We start from the raw sequence: 26057 nt of genomic DNA on the forward strand, positions 1-26057 counted from the left end.
TTGTTAAGTTCCATAAGCCCTGTGTGCATGCCTGTGTGTGTGTGTGCGCGCACATGTGTGTGTACCTGTGTGTGTGCATGTGTGTGCATGTGTGGCCCTGTGTGCATGCCTGTGTGTGTGTACCTGTGTGTGTGCATGTGTGTGCGTGTGTGTGTGTGTATGCGTGCATACTTGTGTGCCTCTATGTGAGAAAGCTGTGGGGGGGAAACCCTGGAGACTGCGTATAATTGGATTCAGTCACCATTCTGAGTAACTGTTCACGAAAATATTATAGTTCTACCCAAAGCGTGAGAACTGACATAAATTTCACAAGAGCTCCTTTCTGGAAGGTTTTGTATAAGCAACAGTTGTTTAAGGGTGAGCCAGATTGCTCAGCAATATTATGTATTTATTTAACTTCTTTATTTTTTATTTCATAGCTCCTGGGACTAGGCGTTAGAACTCATTCATAAGGAGGCTCACTATGTTACTCTGAAGTTTATTTTACAGTGGGAGAATATTTTTAATAAATTACAGGGTCTGTGAAATGCATTTGTTGTTTTTGGACATTGACTAGTATATTCACTATCTTTGCAAAGTTTTTACATCAAATATTGTTTTTTATTTCAAAGCTATAGGTCAAACAATAGGATTGATATTACCGTCTTTTTAAACTTTCTCCTCTGCAGAAGTAACAAATGGTTTCCTTTTGTTCTTTGGCCTGTTAGTTCTTATCAGCACCCTCATTATTTAAACGAGACTTAGCACGGTTGTCAGGGAGGGGCTATTAGGGGATAGTTCTTAAGGCACACCAAAGAAAAGACAAAATAAACACGACAGAATGGTGGCCTAAAACTAATTTTGTAAAAGAAACTTTTCTATTTACATAACAGAGAAACTGTATATCCAAAGATACTGAGATGTTTTTAAGATTTGAAAAATAATTTTTAACTGATCTCGAAACTGACAGTAGTTCCACCTGACAAACAGCATGATGAGCGCCATTTCTGTAGCTCGTGTGCGCTCCAGCGTGGAGCTGGTGTTGTGGCAGCTGAGGGACAGCCCTCCGGGACGGACGGGCCCTTCCCGAGGTGTGGGGGGCCCTGCCCTCCCGAACCGTGTCAGCTTCCGCTCCGGGGATCCTGGCTCCTTATGTTGCCGGCCGCTGCCTAAGCCAGTCCTTCCTTTACTCTGTCCCAAGAGTTGTCCTTTCTCCCGCGGGGGCGTCTAGTGAAATGGTCCACCCTGAACGCAGAGTGCAGTCCGAACCCCCTTCGGATCGTGCCGAAGCCCAGGGGACAGACGAGGCACGGAGGTGTCCGTGCTGGGCCTCGCCTGGCTGGCGGCTGTCACCCTCGGGTTTGTTTCGCCTGTTTTGTTGTTGTTGTTGTTGTGACGCAAGCACATGTGTGATTTGGGTCTGAACCGCTCGTGGAGACTAACCGTGCTATCTAGCCAGCTGTAACTCTACCCCTTTTCTTTTCCACTCAAGAAAACGCCGGAGCACTCAGGGGATTTTACTGCGGGGAGAACTGGATGCTTTCCAATTCACAAGCCTCGGTAATTTACTGCTCGTTAGAAAATAGCATTTGGCCCTCGTCACGGCCGAGTGCCGAGGTGACTCCCGTGGCTGCTCGGCCCTGGCGGTGGCCACGCCAGTCGGAGCCCCTGAGAAGGTAGCGCGCACGGGCGGGGCACGGTGGTCAGGGGAGTCCTTGCCCACACAGCAGTGTCTGCAACTCCTCCTTGCTCACTGCCAGCTAAGCCACGCCGGCTGCCTTCTAAGTCTCAGTGTTCCCTTCTGTAAAATGGGAGAGCCAACCACCAGACTCCTGTAATTATTAAACAAAGTTACCATCAGGAAGCACTTAACACAGCACCTGGAACAGAATAAACACTTGGTACACGTTAGTTCCATTATTGCCTAGATGTTATTAGTTTACCTTCCCAAAGAAATGCCTTTGGCAAGTGATTATTTTATTCCAGAGACATCATATAACTTCAAGTTCTAAATGCTTTCAAAATTTTCAGCAGCAGGATCCACTTTATTGCCAAACAAAATCACTACAAAATGAAAAGCATGACATTTAAAGACCATAGCTAATAAAAACAACAATATATGTCACTATTCAATAGTGTTTTGAAAGATGCTACCATTTTAAGAGTCATTGTTTTAAAATATCTTTATGTAGACAGAACTCAATTTTCTATAGAGGTTTTTACAATACCCATGATACTCTGTTTCTTCCTGTGACAGCTTTCATACCATCAATACATCACATTTTGGCCAACTTATTGATGATGTTTTTTAGATTAGCATAAATTCTTAAAATTATTTCTTCTGTTGCACACATGTCAAAAGTTTAGCAAAATATGTATTCTTGTTTGTATGTGACTTTGTATACAAATGCAGAAAAGGAGATATCTGTATGTTCATGTCTTTTTGAACTATAAAAATGTCACATAAACTTAAACTTCAAACTAACTCAACAGGTATTAGATTTTTTTTTGGATTTTTGGATTACTTGATACTCTAACTGCATTTATATTGCAGTAAGATCTATTATCATACTCATTACAATATCTGTCAGTAGAAGCTTTAATAAGCTCCTTATAAACTGACTCATTTCTTTCTTCAGGACTGTACAGCGAATTACTTCTAACAATCCTACAAACTCATTTTAACAAGACTTGAATTATGCACACATTTTCAATAAAGTAAGCCATCAATTCTTTGCACATGCAAAAAAGTTAAAAAAAAAAAACACCCCAGGCAGGGACCTAGAACTATTTTGCAAAATTTCATTCTATAAATTACCCTGAGTACTTAGGTATCTTTTCTCCCATCTCTGTATATGTTTTGACTTTCTTTCCTGCCACTGACCTGGCTGGAAGGTCACCATCCACTGCGTCATTTCACATGTGGTCACTGTGGTTCTCAGCAGTTAAGGAATCTGTTGATACAATACAGTTCATCTTGTATTAAGCCAATCAATGGCATCAGATCTATTTTTACAATGTCCCTTTAAATATCTGCTTTTTAATTAAAAAAAACTTCTACTAGCTTTTAAAGAAATTGTTTTGAACGCTATGTTTATAATAAATTTTATAAATATGATACAGACAAACTGTAGTGTCTTTATTTCCTCTTAATTTGCTCTAGAATATGTGTGCTGACCGGCTGTTACCGAGACCACAGGTGCGGGAGAACACGCACGGGAGGGGACTTTGCTCACAGGAGTGGAGGTGTGGCGACACAGCCTCTTATACCTGGACGCTCTTCACAGTGGGCGAGCGGCATGGGGGGATGAGGGGCACAGAATTGTGAGAGCAGACCAGAGTCTCTAGGGCAGTCTACTAGAGGAAAGAAGGAGTTTGGAAATTGTAACCTGGCTTAAGTAGATCAATTTGTTACATGTCGATTGAGAAAGGCAACTGCTTCCACTGGAATTGAAACAAGGGCGGGGGAATCAGATTCAGGTTCAAATCCTGGCTCTCTCAGTCCTCACTACAGTATGATGTTTATATTATTATAATGCAATTTTAGTTGTTGGATTGCTTTCACCAGCCCATTCCAAGTTTACAGGGTTTGGAGTATCAAATAAAAGCTGACTCTTCAAAAAACCAACCCAAAAAGTAAAGTTGGACTGGTTTATTATTAGTAAACAGATTTTTCTAACTTATTAATAATATAAAAACTCTACACACAGTTGATTCTTGCAGATACTTTGTCTTAAAACTAGCAATGTAAGTTGTTTAGATTTTGTGGGTTTTCTTTCCATTTTAAGATGAGTTTATCAAAGAAACAGTAGAAAAGTGGTCTCAGGCAGTGGGGCTGGGGGCAGGGAAACTGGGAGAGGCTGGTAAAAAGGGACAAACTTCCAGTTCTAAGATGAGTAGGACTGGGAGGTATATTGTAAAACACGGTGACGATGGTTTGTGACACTCATGTAACTGAAATTTGCTGAGAGAATAGAACTTAAATGTTCTCACTAAAAAAATTGTGAGCTAATGGATACGTTAACTCTCCGGGTGTGTATGGGGGGAACTTTCACAATGTCTATCAAATCACTACGATGTACATTTGAAAAGTCTTCCAATTCTTTTTGTCAATTATACCTCAATAAAGCTGAAATAAATTTGAAAAAGACTCAAGTTTAAACATGAAAAGAGAGGTGAGAATCCTTCTAGGAATCTATATTTGAGACAAAATCAGCACATTGCAGACTGGTGTATAAGCAGCAGCTAAAATATGAGGCATTCCTTTTAATGATTCTAAAATAGTATCTTTTTTATTGTAATTTCTCTTTCTGTTGAGACGTAGTGCTCTGTGGACAGAGCCCAAGTCACAAGTCCCTGGTGCAGGGGCAGCCTGGCCAGAGGTCGTTGGCTCCACGCTGACACGGACACGAGTCTTCTGCTCCCTGTCATGTCCTCCTCTCTCCTTCCGGAGTCCGTGCTGTATTTGTCTCTGTCCATCAGTTCGACAAATTCCCACCATTGGCTGCTTTCTGCCTTCCTTCCCTATTGACTTCTGTCTCCTGGATTCAGTAACGAGAGCATAGAAAATAGCAGAAAGAGTACAGGTAAGTTATTTTGCCACCTTTTATTTAAAAAAAACCCTCAAAATATAATCTACTCTATTGTTACCTTAGAATTTTGTTTACAATGCAGTCCCTTACTATAATTGAATTTATATAATTTTAACTAATTATTAGATAAGTTTTTCAAAACTTAGTTCCTTTCGATGGCATATGTAGTTATGGGAGATTGCTGCAGGCAACGGTCATAATTTATATTTAAAATACCATGTAATGTTCTTTTGGTAACAGCTAAGTAACTGCCACTGGGTATGATAGCGTTTAAATGCTTGTGCACTCAGATGTACATTTTGGACTCTGCAGCAGGAGAAATACTGGAAAATTCACATTTAGTTTTGGGGGGATTACGAAATGGAAATTATGTATAACTATTCCTCTTATTCAACCACAATGGGTGTGGATTGCTGTTTCATAACGGTCTGTTTGTAGGGTCCAGAACACAGTCTCCAGTAAGGGAAACATAAAATACAAGCCATCACGCATAACCATAAAGTTGACGTATTTATTTTTGTGTAATACTATCAACTTCACAAGAAGTTTGAGCCATTTTGTGAAATGTGGCCACTATTTGCTTCTACTCCAAGTCTTAACGTTAGGAGCTCCCTGTTTCTTACCCGGCTCGAGTTTTATAGACAGCAAGACCTTGGTAAGCTGTCACACATTATTTGGAATGCTGTCCTATGTCACTCAGACCTTTACTAATTTGCTCATGTCTACGGGCTCTGTTCCTGCACCTAATTAGAAGGAAATCTGTGACCAGAAGGCAGAGACAGCCTCGGGGATCTGCCCACAGTGGTGTGAATACCATGTTTTCTGCAATCCCCATCCCTGACTCCAGGAAGGCTCCTCTTGCATCAGGAGGGAATTCTTGCATTTCCTCAATCCTGTGATAAATCGGGGGGCTCTGTAAATGTGCTATCCCCACAGGTGCTTGCTAACTCCAAATCAGTGAGGCTGTCATGGCCACGCCTTATGAATCTGGGTCCTGCCTTCTGTGTGTTTGGCAAAACCCCCATTGTTCCCCGGGGGAGGTTCCAGAGCTCCGTGGCCCAGGCTTTCTGCTGGCCATGTGCTGAGGGCACTTCCCAGGCCCTGGTTAGCTGGGCAAGTCTTGTTCCCTTGTGGATGGGCCTTCCAAAGTTAAAGTCTTTGTTAACGAGTGAGGTCACCCATGAAGGTCGCTGCTCAACTGAAGAGTGCAAGGAGCAGCGTTCTGACCTTCTGAACAACCATTTTTGGATGTTTGGTCTATTCATCACTTTTCTTAAAAATGAAAATATCCATAGGGAATAATCAGACCGCTTGCTTTCCTGTTGGGATCAGATCCAGTGAGGTGGCAAGTGGCTATCATCAGTGATGAGTTTTGATTTTCAAGGGTGGGTTGATGAGGAGAGACAGGAGCTATAGAATCTGGGCAGTGTGAGAGGGGAGAGCTCCGCTCTGCCGGTGGCCCTACAGGCTGGGTTCCAGCTGCGGGTCGGGGGGAACCTGCCCGTTCCCTGAAGCTTGGGCGGGGAGAGCAGGGCGTCCAGTCAGATGGCTCTAAAGATAAATGGGTGATTGTGGTGTTTTTCTAGTCTTGTAGAGACAGTTCTCAGATTCTTGTGCTTTATCTCCAGGCCAATCCACCTCCCAGAGCCTCACCTAGCTGCCGCGTCAACTTCATGGGAGATTGTAGAAACCCAATTCATGTTTGCCTTGCAGACCAGATCGAACTTATGGCTTCCCGAGTCATGATGTCTGTCCTTCAAAGGCTAAACAGCAAAGAGAACCTGCAGCATGAAAAGACCCCTGCACTGATCCATGGAGACTAGAATTCGCTGGTGGGAGGGGGAGAAACATCTTAGCTCCACAGGAAATGTACTGTTAAAGATTTGCCTACTGATCCAGCCACCGTAGGGGAAGCAAATTTATTTCATGCTCATGATTTCTCATTTTGCTGTTCATAGTTATTTTTTTCACAATGATATGATGTAATCATAGTAATATTTTCCTAGCATATTGGTGCCCGGAGTGAAATTGCACGCAGTATTCCATGCTCACTTATGCACTGAGCTCCAGATTTCGCCCTTGACAAACTTTGACTTATAAAATGATTTTTTTTTTTTTGCTAAAAAGGCCAATAAGTTCTGAAACACCAAGTTACACCAAGTTTTCTGCCTTAACCAGAGGCAACTTCCAGGAGGAAGATGCAAGAGTAATTAACGAAGTCTCTACTATTTACCAGAGAGACAACCTTTTGGGGCTGATTTCTTGGCAGCTGTGTTTGGATCTTTAATCTGCACAAACCTGCATTGCTTTCTGTGCCAAGGCTCTTGTCCAAATCACTGTTGCTGTTGACCATCCAACCTGCTTCATAATTGCCCTGCAAGTTTCAAAGTGATATCTGCTTTGAAAACATGCACTTGAAAACTTTAAAGTCAAAGGAAATGTGCAGCTGACTTGGCCTGTCCTGAGTAAGATGGCATACTCCTTCGATGAGAGCCTCCAGTGCATCATCATGACACACATAAAGACTCTGAGTCCTGGATCAAAATACAAACTGCATATTCTGAGTCCAAGAGTGAAAATTCTATCTGAACTTAAGTTCCTGGCTATTGGGCCAACCACCCCATGTCCAAGGTTAGTATTTCCAGTGCAAGATCCTCAATTTCAAGAGACAAGTGTGCATGGTCTCTTCTCATTTGCAGATACTACCAAATGAGTCTTGTTGATGGAGATTTAAAGGCAAAGAAGGCAGAATTTATCTCCTAGTCACAGAGTGATCCAGCCACTGTGTGACTTCTGAAGCTAGGGCACAGTTGAATTGGCAGAGATAAAATGAATAAAACGGAAAGATTATTCAGGCCCTTTGACTACCTGAGCAACTAAAATAAATATTTTTTCTTAAAATTATTACAGTAGTTTACTAACACTATGGATGTTCGACCACTCATAGGGTTTCTGGTGTCGTAAGAAACCAAATGCATCATCTCTCTTCTTCAGAGTTACATCATTTTTGGGGTCTTTTCTTTTTCCTTTCAAAGGTGATTTCAGATGGATCCATGCAAAGATGTTTGCACTTTCCTACACTGTGTGTGGTCTGTCCTTCAGCTCCAGAGCCCTTGGTGCATTAGAACCCACTTTCACATGCAGTACATTGTACGTTTTCCTTAATCCAAAATTTATGGACTTTTGGTAATCTTACCCTGTTGTTTCCCTGATACTTCTAGCATTTCTCATGTGAATATTCATTTAAAAGGAGCATGCATGTAAACTTACCTCATTTACTATAACTGTGTTATATTCCTTCTCCAAATGGAGCCGTTAACCACTGGAATATCGTCTCTTTCTCCTCTGGAGAGGAAATCTGAAAATCTATAGGTGTGAGTAAAATTGGTTGGGGAACATAAGGCTGAACCTTTGCATAAGAGTCTTAAAGAAAAACACTTTAATGAAGAGTCTCTGAAAGCTTTTTATACCTTATTGAGATTCTTGTTTCTTTAAGTCACCAAGGCAAACTTTGTTCAATGTTCCTCATAACTTTTCCTGATAAGAAAATTGCTTTAATAGCTATGAAGCTCACAGAAAAGGCTCTGATTTGGAGAGCATCAGTAAAGGATTTGCTCAGCAAGGATCCAGGGCTCTGCTTATATGGCAGAATCCAGCAGCAAATCCTAATTCATCCCTCGTGGTCCCTTCATCTGTGTGCCTCTCGTCCATCTGTGTGTGCTTTGTTTTGTCTGCTTATGATATCATCTTTCATTACTACACGCGGCTCCAGCACGTGCTGAGGAAGACCCCACAGCCACCACTGTCCCGTGGGCTGGAGGATCCTCACAAGCAGCTGCTCACGCACAGTCACCAATTGCTTCTTGCGTTCTGTAGAACTCGACTCTCGGCTGAAGCCATGACATACTGAGGCCGGTCAGATGACTGGAGACAAACACAGCTCAGCACCACCCACAGAAGAAACAGGGCTCCGAGTGGACTTTCAGAACTGCGCCTGTTTCCGCCCCCAGAGCCCCTGAACACAGGCTGTGAGGAAATGCAGTCAGATATTTATTTTGTTTTTATCCCCAATGTTTTTCCTTCTCATTGTGGATTTCGTTCAGAGGAAGTGTATGTAAAAGTTTCATGAGGTAGTTTATGATATAATGTGCCATATAAATACTATCTTCTTTTTTTGTTAAAGCTCTTACATCTAGCCTTCCACTGAGAATCCTGTGCTGTATAATACTTTTTTTTAAACTTTTGTTTTACATTTATTTATTTTTGAGAGAAAGCGAGAGACAGGGCACAAGTCGGGAAGGGGCAGAGAGAGAGAGAAGGAGACACAGAGTCTGAAGCAGGCTCCAGGCTCCAAGCTGTCAGCACAAAGCCTGACGCGGGGCTCGAACTCACAAACTGTGAGATCATGACCTGACCCCAAGTCGGATGCTTAACTGACTGAGCCACCCAAGTGCCCCAATAATTACTTTTTAAGAATCTACAGCTAATTTATCCATGAGTATGTAGTTATATATGTATATATGTACATATATAATTAACATGTGCACATATGTTTTCAAAGGAGAACTTTCTAATTACATTTGTAAATTGAAGGCAATAAAAGAAAGTCATTTAGCTAAGTTATCAAAGAGTGTCTGGGTCACAATGTAGAGACCACTTAAGTAGTATTTATTGAGTGAATAAACATCATCTTTGGTGGGGAAGAAAATAAATATAAGCATTTCTGTTCTCAATTGAAATTATTCTATGGTGTTTATTTGATAATGTAGGAGAGCTTTTATGCTTGGATAAACACTTGAGGAGTATATTTGCAGAAAGGAAAAAAAAACGTTCTACTTATTAAAGTGATTCTCAAGGATCTGGAATTTCACAGTATCTCCCAAGATAAAACATACAGAGTAAGACTGTTACTTGAGAAGTATGATGAACACTCTCTAAGTTATACGTTTACCGAAGAGTTTCTTTTTGACGTTAAAACAAAGAAAACACACATCTAACAAAAGATGGCTGAAAAGCAAGCAAACAGAGCACAAAAAAAACTGATCTATTAAACTATTTCTGTGCCCTTGTTTTAGGGCATTTCCACTAAGCTTTGACTGCAGATGACAAAAAACCAGAAACTGGAGATTTAACTGCCTCTCTGGTGTAATTTTTCCATTGTGCTATTTTTGTTGGAATCTAAAGATTTTGCATAATAAAGAATCTAAAATGTGAACTGAAAGGTTTGACATTGGAGGTATGTCCGGTGATGTGCATAGTAATTCAGGCATAGATTATTCCCCAAATGAATGAATGAAGGAATGTCCATGTGTCTCGGCTTCCATTGCACATAAAACCCAGTACGGGCTGCTGCCAGACCCCCTCTGAGTGTGGGGCCTGTCTCTCACCCATGGCATGCTTCCAAGCCTTGGCCACCCTCTGTGTCCTCACGTCCTTCTCCCACCACGCCACCTCTTGCGTTTCTCCAGCATCTTCCTCTCCTCCAATCACCTAGCCTGGGCCAGGAGCACCTGACATGCTTACACAGGCCTCATTGCTTTTCTTTCATAGCAAAGCCCCTGTTTTGTAAAGATATACTGATTCTGGTATCATCTGAATCGATGCCATGTCTCTAGACGGTAAGTTCCATGAAGGCAGGTGCAATTTGCTCACTAATGTGTCTCGAGCACTTATGTAGACTGTATGAAGTACGTATTTTAAAATGGATAAATGAATGAGATCATTGTGAAATAATGGTCAATTTGCAGCGGCCCCTGGGTCTTAGCTGGTCAGACCCCTGACAGAGTGACCTCAGCTGTAAGGACTGCCGGGAGCGGTTCCTGGGTCCTCCAGTCGGCACAGACAGCCTGCACACGTTCCTTCTGCTGTCCTCTCAGTGCCTGACGCGTCCCCTCCACACGCTGCGGGAAGCCTTTCCCTGCTTGCAGGCCGTTGATGACCAGGCAAGCCTCATGCCAGGCCCACTGCGTCCGCACGGTCCCGGAGCCGCAGGCACTCACGAGGGGCTCCCTCTCCCCTCTCTGTGCAAGGCCCTCGCCTGCTTTTGCCCAGAAACCAGGCTTCTTGCAAACATGTTATTACTTCACTGGTCGGGTGTCAACCCAGCAGCACCGTCCTTCTCATTCCCTTTAATTCAACATTATTAGGACAAAATAATCATAGTAAAATGCCTTCCTTCCACCGTAACAAAAAAAATCCCCCATTCCTGCCCCTGCATGCACGCAGGCCCCCGGAGAGCCAGCCTCTCCCCCTGTCCCATGAATGACAGTCTCGTGCTGATTGTCCGGGAGGGTTCCAGGCAGTACACTGTAACCCCAGCAAGAAAGCAGAAATCCCCAGCGGTCTTCAGGGTTAACTTGTCCCCGTCCACGTCTCCACAAGGACACTCACTCAACTGAATGATGTGGCTGAAACCAAACTTTGGTGGAAGGGGTCTGAAAGGTTCCCCATTTACTAGATGGTGACGTCATTCACGTAGCTCCACTGTCTGAACTGTGATGTATTTCTGGCCTGGTCCTGGGCGCTCCTTGTACAAGCAATGCAGTAAAAGGGAAGGGCTCTGAAGTTTGACTTGTTCCTGCTGGCGTCCTGGCTCCATCACTTTTTACTGTTCTCACATTGGAAAGGCCACTCAGAACACATTACCCTCCTAAGTGGCAAAGTTAATAATCATCATGCTCGGTTACTGTGAGGATTCAGTCCTGGTGGACAGGTGAAACCCGTGGCATGAGGTATGCCTTCAATGTTCTATGATGGTCAGTGGTCAGCCTTCTTTTCTTAAATTGGAATTTTGGGAAATTTTAGGCAGCTTCTTCCCCAGCCCAGCTTGAGCTTTCTGTCTTCCTTTTCTGCTTATTCATATGACCACCTTAAACATCATTCTTCATTTTCCAAGTCAAATGAGGGCACTTTGTAGGGAAGAAAAGTTATGTTCTGGAACTCTTAAGTTAAATATCTCCATATGTCATGCTGTTGAGTACACATGGAATGCGTGTAGGCAATATCAGACAAATACCGGACTGTATAAAATGTTCAAAATACAGTCTGCTTTTAACGTTCAGGACCTCCTCTCAAGGCCAGTGTAAGGATGCTACCTGAGGGTGGCCGTCAGTCCTACGGTCATCCCCTGAACCAGCTCCCCTCAGGACAGACGGCGGGAGAAATCCCAGAGACTCTGGGAAAAGTGGTATATCCGAGGAGATGCTTCCATCTTGGCCAGGCTCAACCATTTCATAGCATAAGAATTGTTGAGATGAGAAGACAGAATGGTATCATATTGGGTAGGAGAGGGCAATAGACTTATTTACAAGGTTGGTTCATTCTAGAGGACAAATAGGCATTTCTTAGTGGTTTATGGACTGACCTGTACTTACCTCTCTTCTAAAGATTGTGGGAAAATGAACAGTCATAGCCTATCTCTTGGAAAGTTGTACCCAGAACCATGGGAAACTTTCTTGATTTACCTCATAATAGGTAATCTGATGCTTCACTTTTTGAGAAGTTCTCCAACATATTCCTGGAGGTTCTAGCCAGTGAATTAAGGGAATAGATATACATAAAAGGCAGAATGAATGGAAATAATTGGAAATGATTTTATTTGCAGATGGTGTGATGGCTTACATAGATATGCTAAGACATCTCCAGAGCAGGTTCTAGAACCCATGTTGAATTCAGCAAGGTCATGGTTGACATTCAGACATCAATTATATTTCCATATACCAGTAGCAAGGAATTGGAGAACAAAACAAAAAATATTCCTTACACAAAATAAAATACTTAAGAATAGGGTTAGGAAAAGACACATGAGACTACTGCCGTGGACACTACAAAACACGGCTGAGGGAGATTTCAGAAGCTCTAAATAAATGGAGGATAATCATCATTTTCATGGATTGGAGGATATATTATTAACATACTCATTTTCCTAATTGATCTACTGGTTCAACACAATCACAATAAAAATTCCAGTGAGTTTTTCACAGATATACAGTCCACTGGAATCACCAGCGGGAAGATTATTTAGAGACCTGAGATCATGAGGACTCCAACCATCCTTTAAACAGTCTTCTGGTGTCCTTTCTTCCCTATCAGAGCCTTGTGGATGTGCAGAATGACATCACCACCTGCAGTTGTAGCCTTGATAAGAGAGTCAACTCGTCATCTCCCCAAATGGCAAATTGCAAGTGACAAGGGGTAATGTGCTTTACCTTCAAGTCTTTTGATGCATCTCCTGCTAAGTCAAGTACACAATTTGCCCTTTTGTACTTCTATTTGAGCAAGCTGGAAGTTTAATTAGCTTTCCAACCAACCAAATTTGCGCATGAGAGTCTCAACTATATTTAAGTGTTCCTGGGCTTTCAAAGAAGCTATTGATTCTCAAGTAGTGGATTTTGATGGAGTTGACTGTTTAAAAACAACTGGAAAAAACGGTTTGGATTTTAATTGTGATACAGAAGTTATAGTAACAAACATTTGGTTTCGTACAGGCATTATTTTCACTCCAGTGGATAAGCTAAATACAGGTCATATCTACCCCCGCACCCAAATCCCAGTGGACACTTTTTTAAAGAAATAGAGCACTTAATTCTAGAATATATTTGGGAGTGCAAAGAATCAAAGAAAACCAATGCAATTCTGGAAAAAAAATGTTGGAAAACTTAAACTATATTATATGAATTTATTTTTTGAGATCTGCAGAGAGTACTGGTCAGGTATTTTATAGGATGTCCTTCCATTGGGATGTGTCTGATGTTTTTGGGGGGAGCCCACAGAGGTTCTGTTTCCATCACATCATATGAAGGTTACTTGTTATCAACATGATTTATCACTCTTCATGGTAACCTTGATTACCTAGCTAAAGTAGCATTTGTCCATTTAGACTTAAAAAAACTTTTTAAATGTTTATTTATTTTAGAGAGAGGGAGAGAGAGACAGAGCATGAGTGGGGGAGGGGCAGAGAGAGAGGGAGACACAGAATCTAAAGCAGGCTCCAGGCTCTGAGCTCTCAGCACAGGGCCCAATGTGGGGCTCAACAAAGAGCCACCCAGGCATCCCCCTCCAATTTTTTCATTATAAAGTTACTCTTTTCCCCCTTCTGAACCATACTCTTTGGGAAGAAGTCATCATGCACAACCACAGTCAAGGGTGAGGGGGTGTGCTCCGCTTCCTTGAGGGTGACTATCTACAGAAATTATTTGGAAATCTGTGTAGGTGATTTGTCTTTACCCTTCTCCACCTGACTACTTATTTTGTTTAGTCAGTTCTTTATTTATATCAATATGTACTCACGGATGTTTATATTTTGAGTCTCATAAGAATTTTTTCTATGAATCTACATTAGTCATAATAGTGTTTTATTAGTTTAAGAAGAGACAGACCAATAGGGGAAAACACAGGCTTCAGAAGTAGACCCATCCATGTGCTATTGTTTTTTTTTCTCACAAATATTTAAAAATCATTTAAAAACTTTTCTTCTATCCTGTGGTTTAAACAATTGGATAAATGGAGAGCAATGTAGTGATGCTCCTCCCTTCTACCTTTTCTTTTCCTCCTTTTTGTTTATAAGTCTGGTCTTTTCCCCTTTTTGTTTAAATTTTCCAGTTTTATTGAGATGTAATTAACATATAGTACTGTATGTTTAAGGTGTACAGCATAATGACTTGACATATATATTGTGAAATGATCACCACACTGAGTTTAGTTAATATCATCACCTCATATAGATATAATAAAATAAACACACAGATTTTCTCCTTGAGATGAGAAGTCTTAGGATTTTTTCTCTTAACAACTGTCTTGTATATTACAGAGGCGTGTGATATGTTATTTATCCTATAACTGGAAATTTGCACCTTTGACCACCTTCCTCCAATTCCCTGTCCCCTCACTCTCTGCCTCTGGTAACTACAAATCTTATTTATTTTTCTGTGAGTTTTTTAAAAGATACTGCATATAAGTGAGATCATACCGTATTTTTCTTTCTCCGTCTGACTTATTTTACTTAGTGTGTAATGCCTTAAAGTTTCATTTATGTTATTGCAAATGGCAGGATTTTCTTTTCTATGGCTGAATAATGTTCCATTGCAGTAGTTATCACCTCTTCCTTGTCCATGCCTCTGTGGATGGACACAGGTTGTTGGCATGTCTTGACTCTTGTGAATGTGCTGCAGTGGCCATGGGGTACAGGGTTTTCTTTGACATAGTGTTTTTATTTCCTTTGGATATACTCCCAGAAGTGGAATTGCTGGATCTTATGGTAGTTCTACTTTTTGTTTTCATTTTTGACAGAGGTGTCAAGGCTATTCAATGGGGAAAAAGAAAGTTTTGTCATCAGAATATGCTGAACATCTGTTCTGCCCTATAAATATGTGGAAAAAATGACTCTCAGACTTTATCATTCATAAACACTCCCAAATTGTTTTGTGATGTATCCTAAACTTAAGCATAAAAATTAAGAGTCTACAACTTCCTAAAGATGACAATGGAGAATATCTTTGCAATTTTGAAGTAGACAAATATTGCTTAGGGATGACAGAAAAAGTTTTAAACCTAAAGAAGAAAAATGATAAATCACACTCCATCAAAACTGAGAACACGCCAACAAAACCACAGAGAAGAAGAAGACTGCAGTCTAGGTTTCTGAAGACGTCTACCTGTCTATCTGCGTATCATCTGCCAAAATGACAACCCATTGACATGGGCAAAAGTTTCTAATAGAAACTTCCCTAAGAAATAGAGGAATGGCCAAGAAGCTTATGAAAAATTGCTCAGGATCACAGAGAAATGGAAATTAAAACCAAAATGGGCCACACTTTCATATTCATTAGTATACTTAAAATTGGACAATCTGGCCACACAGAAGTCCCCAAGGGTGTTAGTAAGTGGGATTCTCATGCATCACTGGTGGGAATGTAAACTGGTGCAACTACTTTGGAAAACAGGTTGGAACTTCTTTTGAAATTAAGCACACACTTGCTTCACAACCCAGACACTCTATTCCCAGTATTTACCCAAGAGAACTGAAAATGTAAGATGGTAGAAAGACTACAATAAGATTATTCAACACAACTTTCTTCATTAAAACCAGAAAATGGAAACAAACCAAATGCCTACCAAAAGAGAATGGACAAAGAACTTGTGTAGCCATCCAATGGACTTTTACTTATAAATACGAAGAAACAAATGATTGGCAAATGAAGCATTATGGATAAATTTCAAAAACATCTTGCTGAGGGAAAGAAGTCAATCCTTAAAGAATGTATATTTTCTAATTCCATTCTATGATGTTGAAGCACAGGCAAAATTAGGAAGTGGTGCAATCAACCAGAAAGGTGGTCACATCAGCATGGGTGGTGGAGTCTGGAAAGAGGCTTGAGAGAGCTTCGTGGGTCGGTAACAGTCTGTCTTGATCAGACTGGTGTTTTCTCAGATGTATCATTTATCCAGATGTCAGATTGTAGTCTCATAATCCCTGCAGTTTTCTGTCTGTACATTTTACCTCAATAGAATAAAAATGTGTTAGAAGTGGAAATTTATCTTTGATCATCAGTGTTCACTTTATTAGGAGTCAGGGAGAGCTAAGCCTCTCTGACAAATCTGAGGAGGCCAGCCCTGGGAGACAAGTGGCATGGCTCTGGGACACGTGCTCTCCTGTCTCTTTTCCTCCAGTTGACTGCTGCCTGCCTCTTACCACCCATCCTGCTTGTCTGTCCTGATCATGAGGTTTAGACTGGAGGTAAATCACCATTAAAGGAAGGAAAATGAGGGGCTCCTGGATGGTGTCCAACACTTGATATCAGCTCAAGTCATGATCTCATGGTTCGTGGGATGGAGCCCTGCATCAACCCCGCTTGGGACTCTCTCTCTCCCTCTGTCTCTACCCCTCACCAGCCCATGCTCTATCTCTGTAAATAAATAAACACTAAAATCTTTTTTAAAAGGAGACAAATTGAAAATCAGACTGATTTCCTTTATTTTCTCCTTTCTATTTTGGTGACTAGGGAAAGGTCTGGAAGGGTGATAACTATTTTAACAGGGTCACAGACCAAGATGTTGCTACTCTTTTAATTTTTTTCCCTCTAGAATTCATTAGATGCTGAAACATGTTGATTTCGCAGTTTGCCTGTCTGGATCGTGTGCATATACCCCATCTGTTTTCATGACCCTCCACCCCCCCCAAGCTGTTCCTTTTCCTCAGAATTCTTCATCCTCTTCTCCCTTAAAACTATTTTTAAAAATCTATCTTTTTTGGTCCAAACACAACTCAAAATATCATGTTTGTCAGACATAGTCAATGTGAATGGAAAGGTTTGTATGTTTTATTCACTCTATCACCCCTAGTTCCTAGAACAGAACCAACCACGGAAGGAGAGGACTCCCTAATTCACTCACTCGCTTTCACACGTACTCATTCATTCACTAATAAATCTTTGCTACATACTCGGTGTAGACAGATCAATATCCACGCCCACCACTCCCTAGTTTCCCAGGCAGAGTTCACTGCTCTTCCTGTTGTATTCACACAGCATGGGTACTCCTGGTTACCTGTGTGTGTGTGTGTGTGTGTGTGTGTGTGTGTGTGTGTGCGCGCGCGCGTGTGCGCACTCTCACTTTTTGGAATCTAAGATTCCTGAGACTAGTCAAGACTTGGCACATTTTTATTGGAAAAACACAATGTCTGGCACAGTGTAAACACTCAAATATTCATTGAAGGAAAAAAGAAAAGGACGGAAAATTGTATGCGTCAAAAGCCAATAAAAAGTTCTAGTGTCTTCTCCTGCGTGTAAGAAGGTGTGTGCAGATGTTTGGGGGGAGAGGTCGGCCCTCTGCACCCTTCAGAGACAACACCTTCCTCCGTGAGAAGATGGGGAAGCCCCCGGACACGTCACGTCCCCAGGGAGAATGGCTCAGGTCTGTCTTTCACGGGAGCAGACTCACTCTGCCTGGTGCTGAGACAAAGGGCTTAACAGAACTGGTGCTCGGCAGGAGGGTGGTCTTTTCCACCTCATTCGGGAGGCCTGCTGTGGCTTGGGCCACTCGCCTGAAGTGCAGGCTCCGCTGGGGACAGTGGCAGGCTCTGTGGTAGCCCTGGAGTCTGGTATGGAGTCAACTTTGTCCAGACGTCAGTGCCAGCAGCTTGTGTAGCCTTGAAACCCTCTCGGCATCTCGAGGGTGGGGAGCAAGGCAGTGCTGCCCACCAGCCACCTGCTCAGCGCCCGGGGAGCAGCCACGAGGGATGCTGGGTGAGCAGGTGAGGAAGAGCTAACAGGCATCTGGTAGCCAGCTAACAGGCGATGCCCATGAAACCTTTTGAAAAAAACATTAGCAATATTTGCTAATACCGGCTACTCTTTCATGCAGCCTGTTAGATGGAACTGTATAAAATGAGCATATCTGCCCATCTTCGACTTACCAAAATAGCAATTCCCCACACTTGACCCTGGTCTTTACTGTGTGGCAGTAGGACAGCTCAGGGAGCACCCGCTCTGTTAGGAGGTTTTAAATGTGTCAGCTCCTTGACCTTACAAAGAAACAAGTCAACTGTGAAAGACAAAAGTGAGCTTTCTTTTTCCTTTTTTGCGTGTGATTTGGACCAAGTTATAATCATGAAGCAGGAATACCGAGAAAGCTGGTGAGTTAAAGCCTCGACTCAGAATTCCGAGTGCATGTGGTGGTCCCCAGCTCCCTCCCGCTCCGTGTTCTGGCACCCCAGCAGCCTGGCCTCCACATCTGAACTGTATCCTTGAGTCTCGGGGATCACCGTGGCAGGCAGGCTGGGAGTGGTCAGAAGTGAGAGGCCGGCCAGGAAAAGGGTTAGTCACCCCGAGTGGAGGCCGCCTGGAGTGTGCCCGGCATGTTCACTTGACTGAGCTCCAAGGCCCAGGTAGACAGCTGCCTGACAGACAGGCCTGGTCACAGCAGGTTACAACGAACAAACTGTGTCATCCCCTCGCACCAGGCAATTTCCTTTTTGAGTCACTTCTCAGCTCAGAATGAATCATGCTCCACCCTCTTTCTCAGCCTTTTATGCTTCCAGGCTCCGAGCCCAAGTGGAAGGGAGACCATGTTCTCCCTGGCAGGAGCGCCTCAACAAAGGGCCTCCTGAAGCCTCCTCTCCGCCTCGGGGGGGCAGGGCTTGTGTGAGGGGACTCATGCAGGCCCAGGAGTGGTGCCCTGAGACCGGCCAGGCCTCGGGGCCTGGGGACAGGCTGTGTGGAAGGCGAGAGCTCCCGCAAACCCGTTTGCCAGCAGAGAAACACTTTCCTTTCCTCTCTGGGTTTTTCTCTTGGCCTAGAAAATCAGAAGCTGGTCCCTGAGATTTTGTGTCATTGTGCCCCCTGGGTCCTTGATTTTGTGCTCTGTCATCAGAAAAATAAAATGTGTCTAAAATCACCAATAGCTAGATTTGACCACAGGAATTTCTGAAAGACTTTTCCATTTTCTCATAGTTTTTTAAAAAAACATATCCTTGTTAGGAATTTGGCTTTTGTTGTTTTCTGCTTTCTTTCTCTCTCTTTCTTTCATTTTTAACCTATATACATTGGTCAAAAATGAAATGAGTATTTATACAATGTAATTAAAGACAAGACTGTGAGCAAAGGGTCCTGGAGCACGGAGTATTCTCTGTGGGATCCTGCTCTCTGGAAGGAAGAAGACGTGAGGTGGCCATGATGCGGGGGACAGGCGGTCAGAGCCCCAGCATCCAGGGGCGCCCGCTTGGCCTCCCAGAACTGTGCCTTCTTGGGGGCAGAAAAGCGGAACCCTCGAGCATGAGGAAAGGCTATGACTCATCACTAGATTTAACAGCTGGTACCTATACGTTGATTTTGGGCCAGTTTAAGAGCTTTGGGGTTTTCCTGGGGAGAAGTCAGTACTACAAAGGAAGCGTCTTCAAACTCTCATTCTCCTTTCCTTGCCCCTTGAGGTCACTCTGAACCCCAACCCAGAGAGAGGCTGCCCTGCCTTGCGGTTTCCCGCTGCCTCCCTCTGCAAAGGTGGCGAGAACATGCTCTCAGGCCTGACACCTGTCCTTCCTCCCACTGAGGTGACATCCTTGGGGTCTTGAGGATTTGTCACGTTTTAAGTCTTCCCTGACACCCTACTTCAGAAGGGCTATGTGGGTGGGGCTGGGGAGGGAAAGCGATGGAGGGATAAGGGAGCAGGTGGGTCACAGGGATGTGGAAGGGCCAGTGGCAAAATATCCCGAATTTTATGACTACTGTCTACCCACCTGTCTGCCAGCTCTAGCTTCCGAGTGAGCTCGAGCACGTCACCTCCTTGCTCAGACTTCTTTGGTGACTTGTCTTTGCTGGAACAAAGTCCCCAGGCATCGGACTGGAAGCCGAGGCTCTGTGGACTGTGGCCAGCTGCATGCCTCATCCCTGTGTCCTGGGACCCAGCTCGCTCTTCGCCGGGTCCCCGACGCAGCTCCCAGCTCACACGTCTTCGCCTTAGCTGACTTCGTTCGTTTCGCCTACACCTTTCTTTCCAGTTGTTTCCATTCCTCCTCTCATTTTTCCAATTTTTGAAAACCTAACCATATTTCAAAGACATCACAACACTGTCCCTGATTGCTTAAGTCAATATAAACCTCATATTTATTTTCCTGTGGTCCCTGGTTTTGCCATCATTACAAGACCGTATACTTGCCCCACAATCAATGATTTGAGGATGAGCCCTGATGTATTAACCTTTTCATACTTTACTGCACTGAGTATAGTGCCTGAAACATGAGATGTTGGTTCAGTTCCAACATTTGCAAGGACTTACTTTAAGAAAAGACAAGATTTTATTGTTGAGAAGCAGCTCAGAGGCCAAAAATGCCTTGAGGCACCAACAGAGTGTCCGGAGTGAAGAAGTGGCATGTGGCTGCATAACAATATCTTCCTACTGGCTACAGGGAAAGGGCTTGGCATCAGGGAAATGAAAGAATACAGAAGTTGAACCCCTGTGTGCAGCTTTACAGAAAGTTAAGAAGCTGCAACCTTCATCCAGATGGTATTTAGTGTATCAGCACTGAACCAAACCTGCTTAGTGACCTCATGCATGGGCCTAAGGATTCCACTTTGCTCATTCAGCATTTACTCAGTTGTAGGGTTTTAGACTAACAGAAGCTTAGACTTGGGGTGGTGCTGTGGACATCACGTTGTTCACATTCCTCATGACTGCAAGGGTATCTTCATCCTATTAGTTCCTCAGCGGTCCATGCTCGGGTCTCTGCAGTCATGTGTCTTCCAGGGAGGGGCCATGTTCCTTAGAGTTGACAGGACTGCACCCCTCATTTGCCCCAACCATGCCCTTGCATCCTAGGGCCTTGCAGTGGATGTCAGGGGATGTTTCCTAAGTGAAATCTTGTGAGAGGCATGCATGGAGTCAAACAACTTGGTAAGAACACCTTGACACCATGCTGTACCCATGAGCATGCTTGTCCTAGAGCAAGGACTAAAATGTTAGGTGCCCAACCTTAAAACTCAGGAAGGACTGGAAAAGAAAAGCAATCTCAATGGCACATTTCTGTAGTCATTCTTAAGAAAGCTTGGATCTTGCAATCTGCCTTGGATTTATCATTTTCAATAAGACTAAGGTTGTCATGTAGTGTTAAGTAGAGGTAGTCTTTCATGCAGATTCAACAACATTTGGTATGAAAAGCACTAAGTCATGAGGCTGTCGTGGTGACTGAGGTGTTTTTCACACAGAGAAGGGTAAATGCAGAAAGATTTCACACTGGGGGGTGAAGTCAACTTATCCTAACATTATTTGTCTATTGATCTTAAAACACTGATCTATCACTCAGATATACCCAACTTATCAGGAAATAATAGTAATAATAGTGGCCTTTAAAAATTGTAATAATATACTTTGGAGGCAAATGTACACATGGAGTATGTGCTATGAATGAAGATTTTGGAGAATTGATTGATTAACTTAAACTATTCTGATGCTTTGGCATTGGATGAGAGTTTATTGTTAGTAAATACCTGTTTTTTTGTGTTTTTTTTTTTTTTTGGCAGTGGTCTTTGAGGATATTAATGAATGTTTTAATGTCTGATAATAAATGAAAAATTTTAAATTACTACCACCGTATCATTGAAGCTTTGATCCAGAGAATTTAAATGAGACATTTTTCATATCTTCTCCTCCTAGGAGGCCTGAGCACTGTTTATAACTTAGAAGGGAGATTGCTGTGTTAACTTTTGAACCATGGAATCCTTGTTCTATCTTTCTCCCATCCTAGACCCGACATCAGAGCAGGCACTCTGCATCTGTGTCTCCTTCCAGAGTTCCTCCTTGGAGCCCCTGAGCCTGCCTGTTAACTGCCACCTCAACCAGGCTGCAAAGAACTCTCAGGATAAAGCTCAAGATAAAGAGGGAAACATCAAAGCTGAGCACCAACTCACTCCAAACCACAGGGCATAAACACACGCATGCACGAGCAACTCTTGGGTGCGCCCAGGCCTCCAAAGCTTCCTTGATTGATCCTGAAATGTGTCAGGCAGAAGTGCATTTGTATGGGGAGGTACAAATGTTGAGCTGAGCAGCACCTGCTGTGATCTGTGATCTGCCATTTGGCTTGAAAAGGCCAACGAGATAGAGGCCTGAACCCCTGAACTTCTGGAGGACTCCAAACAGCAGGAGCACCCTGGTGGAACAAAGGGCCACCGACATATGTGAGGGCTGCGTTTTGTCAACTAGGTATCATGTTCCGGCCACAGCATGACAGACAAATGCCAGGCCAGATGAAGAGATGTAATCTGCCGAACCCAATGTGTCTGTACCTGGATCGTGTGATGGGGGCAGATGCTGACTCAATATGGATGCAGGTGCAGAAAAAAGAAAGAAAGAACACAGACGCTCAAGCCAAGTGCTACGCAAGTCCAGAGCCTCCAGGGGAAGCTCGGTTTTCTAAGTTATTGATCTGAACTTTTATGTGGTGTAAGTGGTTGTCTATGCAGTGCCCTGTTGAGGCTTGCTTACAGAGGAAGCCTGAGAGGATCTTTGACATCTGGAAACTAAGAGCTTCTGTAGGGATACGAGTTTTTCCGTTCTCCTCTACAGGAGAAGCCCGTGGATTATCCCTGCCTTGATGACTGCCAAGTCCACCCTTCATGATGGAAGCTCTCGGTGCTCCTTGCTGTGACTGGAAGGAACATAGAGGGGACCGCTTTGGTTATGCGGAGGTGGTACTTGGTGAACTTGCAACTCCCTGTCCAACTCGGTAGCACAGGAAGCTTTGATTACTGTTTACTAAGCCCATGCTTGTCTCACACAAGAAGTTTGGTGCTCTGCCCTTATTCTTGAAAATGCGCAATATCAACCATACTGAATAGTTCCCAAGGTCAGAATTCAACAATTTCTTGATTCTTTGTCTGGTTGCTTTTTTACTAAAATTATTTAGCATCTTCTACCTGTTGGTCAGTGTGCCACATGCTTAGATGAAATGGCCTTCATTTGCATAAAAAGGAAATACTAATGCTATTATTGAAAATAAAGAAGTTCTTTGCTCCCAGGTAAATACTGGCCTCCATCTTGGAAAATGGAAGATGTTTGTAGCTCTCCAAAGTGGATATGTCTAGCTTCTGAAACATGTTGCCATCCAGTTACCAATGGGAGCCCTACTATTTCCTCTTCCATAGCTCATTGCCTATCTTCCCTTTATCCTTCTTCTTTTTTGTTACTGTTATTGTTGTTGTTGTTACCTTCTTCATCCCCTTCCATTTTGGATATTCTTTGGTTCACATAAAGATAGATCAGAGGCATGAAATTGCTCAACGTTTTTTCTTCTTTACTATTCCTGAGATATACTTTTAAGAGCTGTTTAATTTTTTAAATTGAAATTTTTATTGAGATACATATAGATTCACATGCAGCTGCATCCTTTACCCAATTTTTCTCAACTGTAACATATAGAAAACTATAGTTATAAAGAATGATGATATTCATACAATCCATTATAATTATTCAAATTTCTCCAGTTTGACCTTGCTCTTGCGTGTGTGTGTGTGTGTGTGTGTGTGCCCAATACTATTTTAGCACATATATAGGTTTGCGTATCCACCACCAATGTCAAGATACTGCACACTTCATTACCACAAGGATCCTCCTTATTTTCCCTTGTTTTTATTAGTAGGCCTCAGTTTTTAGAATAGTTTTAGGTTTACAAAAAAATTAGATGGTACAGAAAATTCCAATGTACTTCCCACACTCCCCACATACAGTTTCCTCTATTACTATCATCTTATGTTAGTATGGTTTATTCATTACAGATTAATAAGTCAATATTAATAAACTACTATTAACTAAAGTCCATAGTACATTCAGACTTTCTTATTTTTTACCTCATGTTCTTTTTCTGGTTCAGGATCTCACCTAGGATGCCACATAATATTTAGTGGTCATATCTTCTCTGCCTGCTCTTGGCTCTGACAGCTTCTGATGTCCCTTGATTTTGATTTCTTTGAAAACTTTTGAGAAGTATTGATCAAGTATTTTGTAGGATACTGCTCTCTTGGCATACGCTTGAGATTTTTTTCCTCAAGAGTAGACTGAAGTTATGGTTTTGGGAGAAAGATCACAGAGACAAAGTGTCACTTTCATCACATCATACCAAGGGTACTTACTGTCAACATGATTTATAGCTGTTGATGTTGACCTTGCTCACCTGGCTGAGGTTGTGTTTATTAGGCAGCACTCATTCTTAACAGTACTGGAGGCAGTAACTAATACAATGAGACAACTAAAGGAAATAATAAGTATACAGATTGGGAAGGGAGAAATAAAATTGCTTTTGTTCACAAATAATGTGATTCCTTATGTAAAAATGGAAAAAAAAGAACCTATTAAAAATGCTCTTGGAACTAACAACATGTTATAATGAGGTTGTAAGATACAAGGTTAATATGTAATTCGCTTTCTTATATGCCAGCAATGAACAATTGGTTTTGAAGTTAAAGACATACTATTATTTATAGTAAGTCTTTAAAAACCAAATACTTAGGTATAAATCTAACAAATATTGTGCAAAATCTATTTGAAGAAAACTACAAAACTCTGATAAAAGAAATAAAAAAGCTAATAAATGGAGAGATATTCCATATTCATTGGTAAGAAGACTTGACATGATCAACACGTCAGTTCTTATGAAGTTGGTACATAGATTCAATTCAGTGTCACTTCAGATAACAGCAAGTTACCTGGTGAATATTGGCATGTGGATTCTGAAGTTTGTATGAAAAGACAATGACCCGGAATAGCCACCTCCATATTGAAGAAGAAAAATAAAGTCAGAGGACTGACACTCCCCAGGTCAAGACTTAGCAGAAAGCTAAGTGATAAGAACAGTTTGATGGGGGTGAAAGAATAGACAAATAGATCAATAAGACAGAACAGAGACCCAGATATAGATCTACACAAATATATCCAACTGGTCTTTGACAACAGAGCAAAGCCGATACAATGAAGGAAAGGCAGTCTTTTCAGCAACTAGAGCCTCGGGACCTGGACATGCATGGCACAAACTGGAATCTAGACACAGACCTCATGCTCTCCACATGCATGAACTCAGCACGGACTGCAGATCTACATATGGAATGCAAAATCACAAAACTCATCCAATAACATAGAAGAAAAACTAGGTAACCTTGGATTTGACAATAACTTTTTAGTTACAACACAAAAGTTATGATCCATGAAAGAAATAATTTTAATTAAATAAAAAACTATGCTCTGTGAAAGACGCAGTCAGAATAGGAAGACAAGCACAGACTGAAAAAAAGTAATTTCCAAACCCACAGAATGTATGAAACCTTCACAACCATAAAATGAACCCAAATGTAAACTGTGCACTTCAGTGACAATGATGTGTCGATATGGGTTCATCGTTCATAACAATTGTACCGCTCTGGTGGGGAATACTGATAAATAGGAGGCTGTGTACACACAAGGGCAGAGAGTGTATAGGAAATCTTCCTCTCAATTTTGTTGTGAATCTAAACCTGATCTTAAAATTAAAATATGTTACTAAAACTCTGTTCAACAAATTTGTGCATCTGTGGAGTGTCTCTTATTGGGGACAGTGTGGGACAAGTGGGTTGGCCTGCTGTGACCAAGGCCTTTCTGATCACACTGGCCCACTGCACTCCTCCTGTGGGTAGGGGAACCTCAGGCTCCTGGGATGAAGGGATCTTGTTGGGTCTGCTATGCGAAGGACCTCCACCCCCACCCCTCACCTCCCGTATGGAACTGGCTGGCCTGTGCTAATAATTTCTGTTCTTTTGAGGACCACCTTCTTCTGCTGGTGGGGAAGGGGCTGTGGCCACCCTGCTAGCAAGCTTTTCTTCAAGTCCCAGGTTCCCAAATCCTTGCATCTTTCTCTCCTACCTTTCTCTGTTTTCCTTTGGCAGTTCCCAGGATTTATAGTTGTATTTATTCAGGGAGAACAGACAGAAATGGATCTATGCCACCCTTTTGGGGTCAGAGATTTGTTTCTCT

General features: G+C 42.4%; 1 long non-coding RNA gene across 1 annotated transcript; it reads left to right on the forward strand.

The window, feature by feature from the left end:
- Positions 1-4315: 4315 nt before the first annotated feature.
- LOC115279212 lies at positions 4316-6474 on the forward strand. The gene is made up of 2 exons (XR_003903286.1): positions 4316-4565; positions 6200-6474. It is a non-coding gene; the product is annotated as an uncharacterized LOC115279212 (long non-coding RNA).
- The last annotated feature ends 19583 nt before the right edge of the window (positions 6475-26057 follow it).

This window comes from Suricata suricatta, chromosome 15 (assembly GCF_006229205.1).
Source record: "Suricata suricatta isolate VVHF042 chromosome 15, meerkat_22Aug2017_6uvM2_HiC, whole genome shotgun sequence".
Lineage (NCBI taxonomy): Eukaryota > Metazoa > Chordata > Mammalia > Carnivora > Herpestidae > Suricata > Suricata suricatta.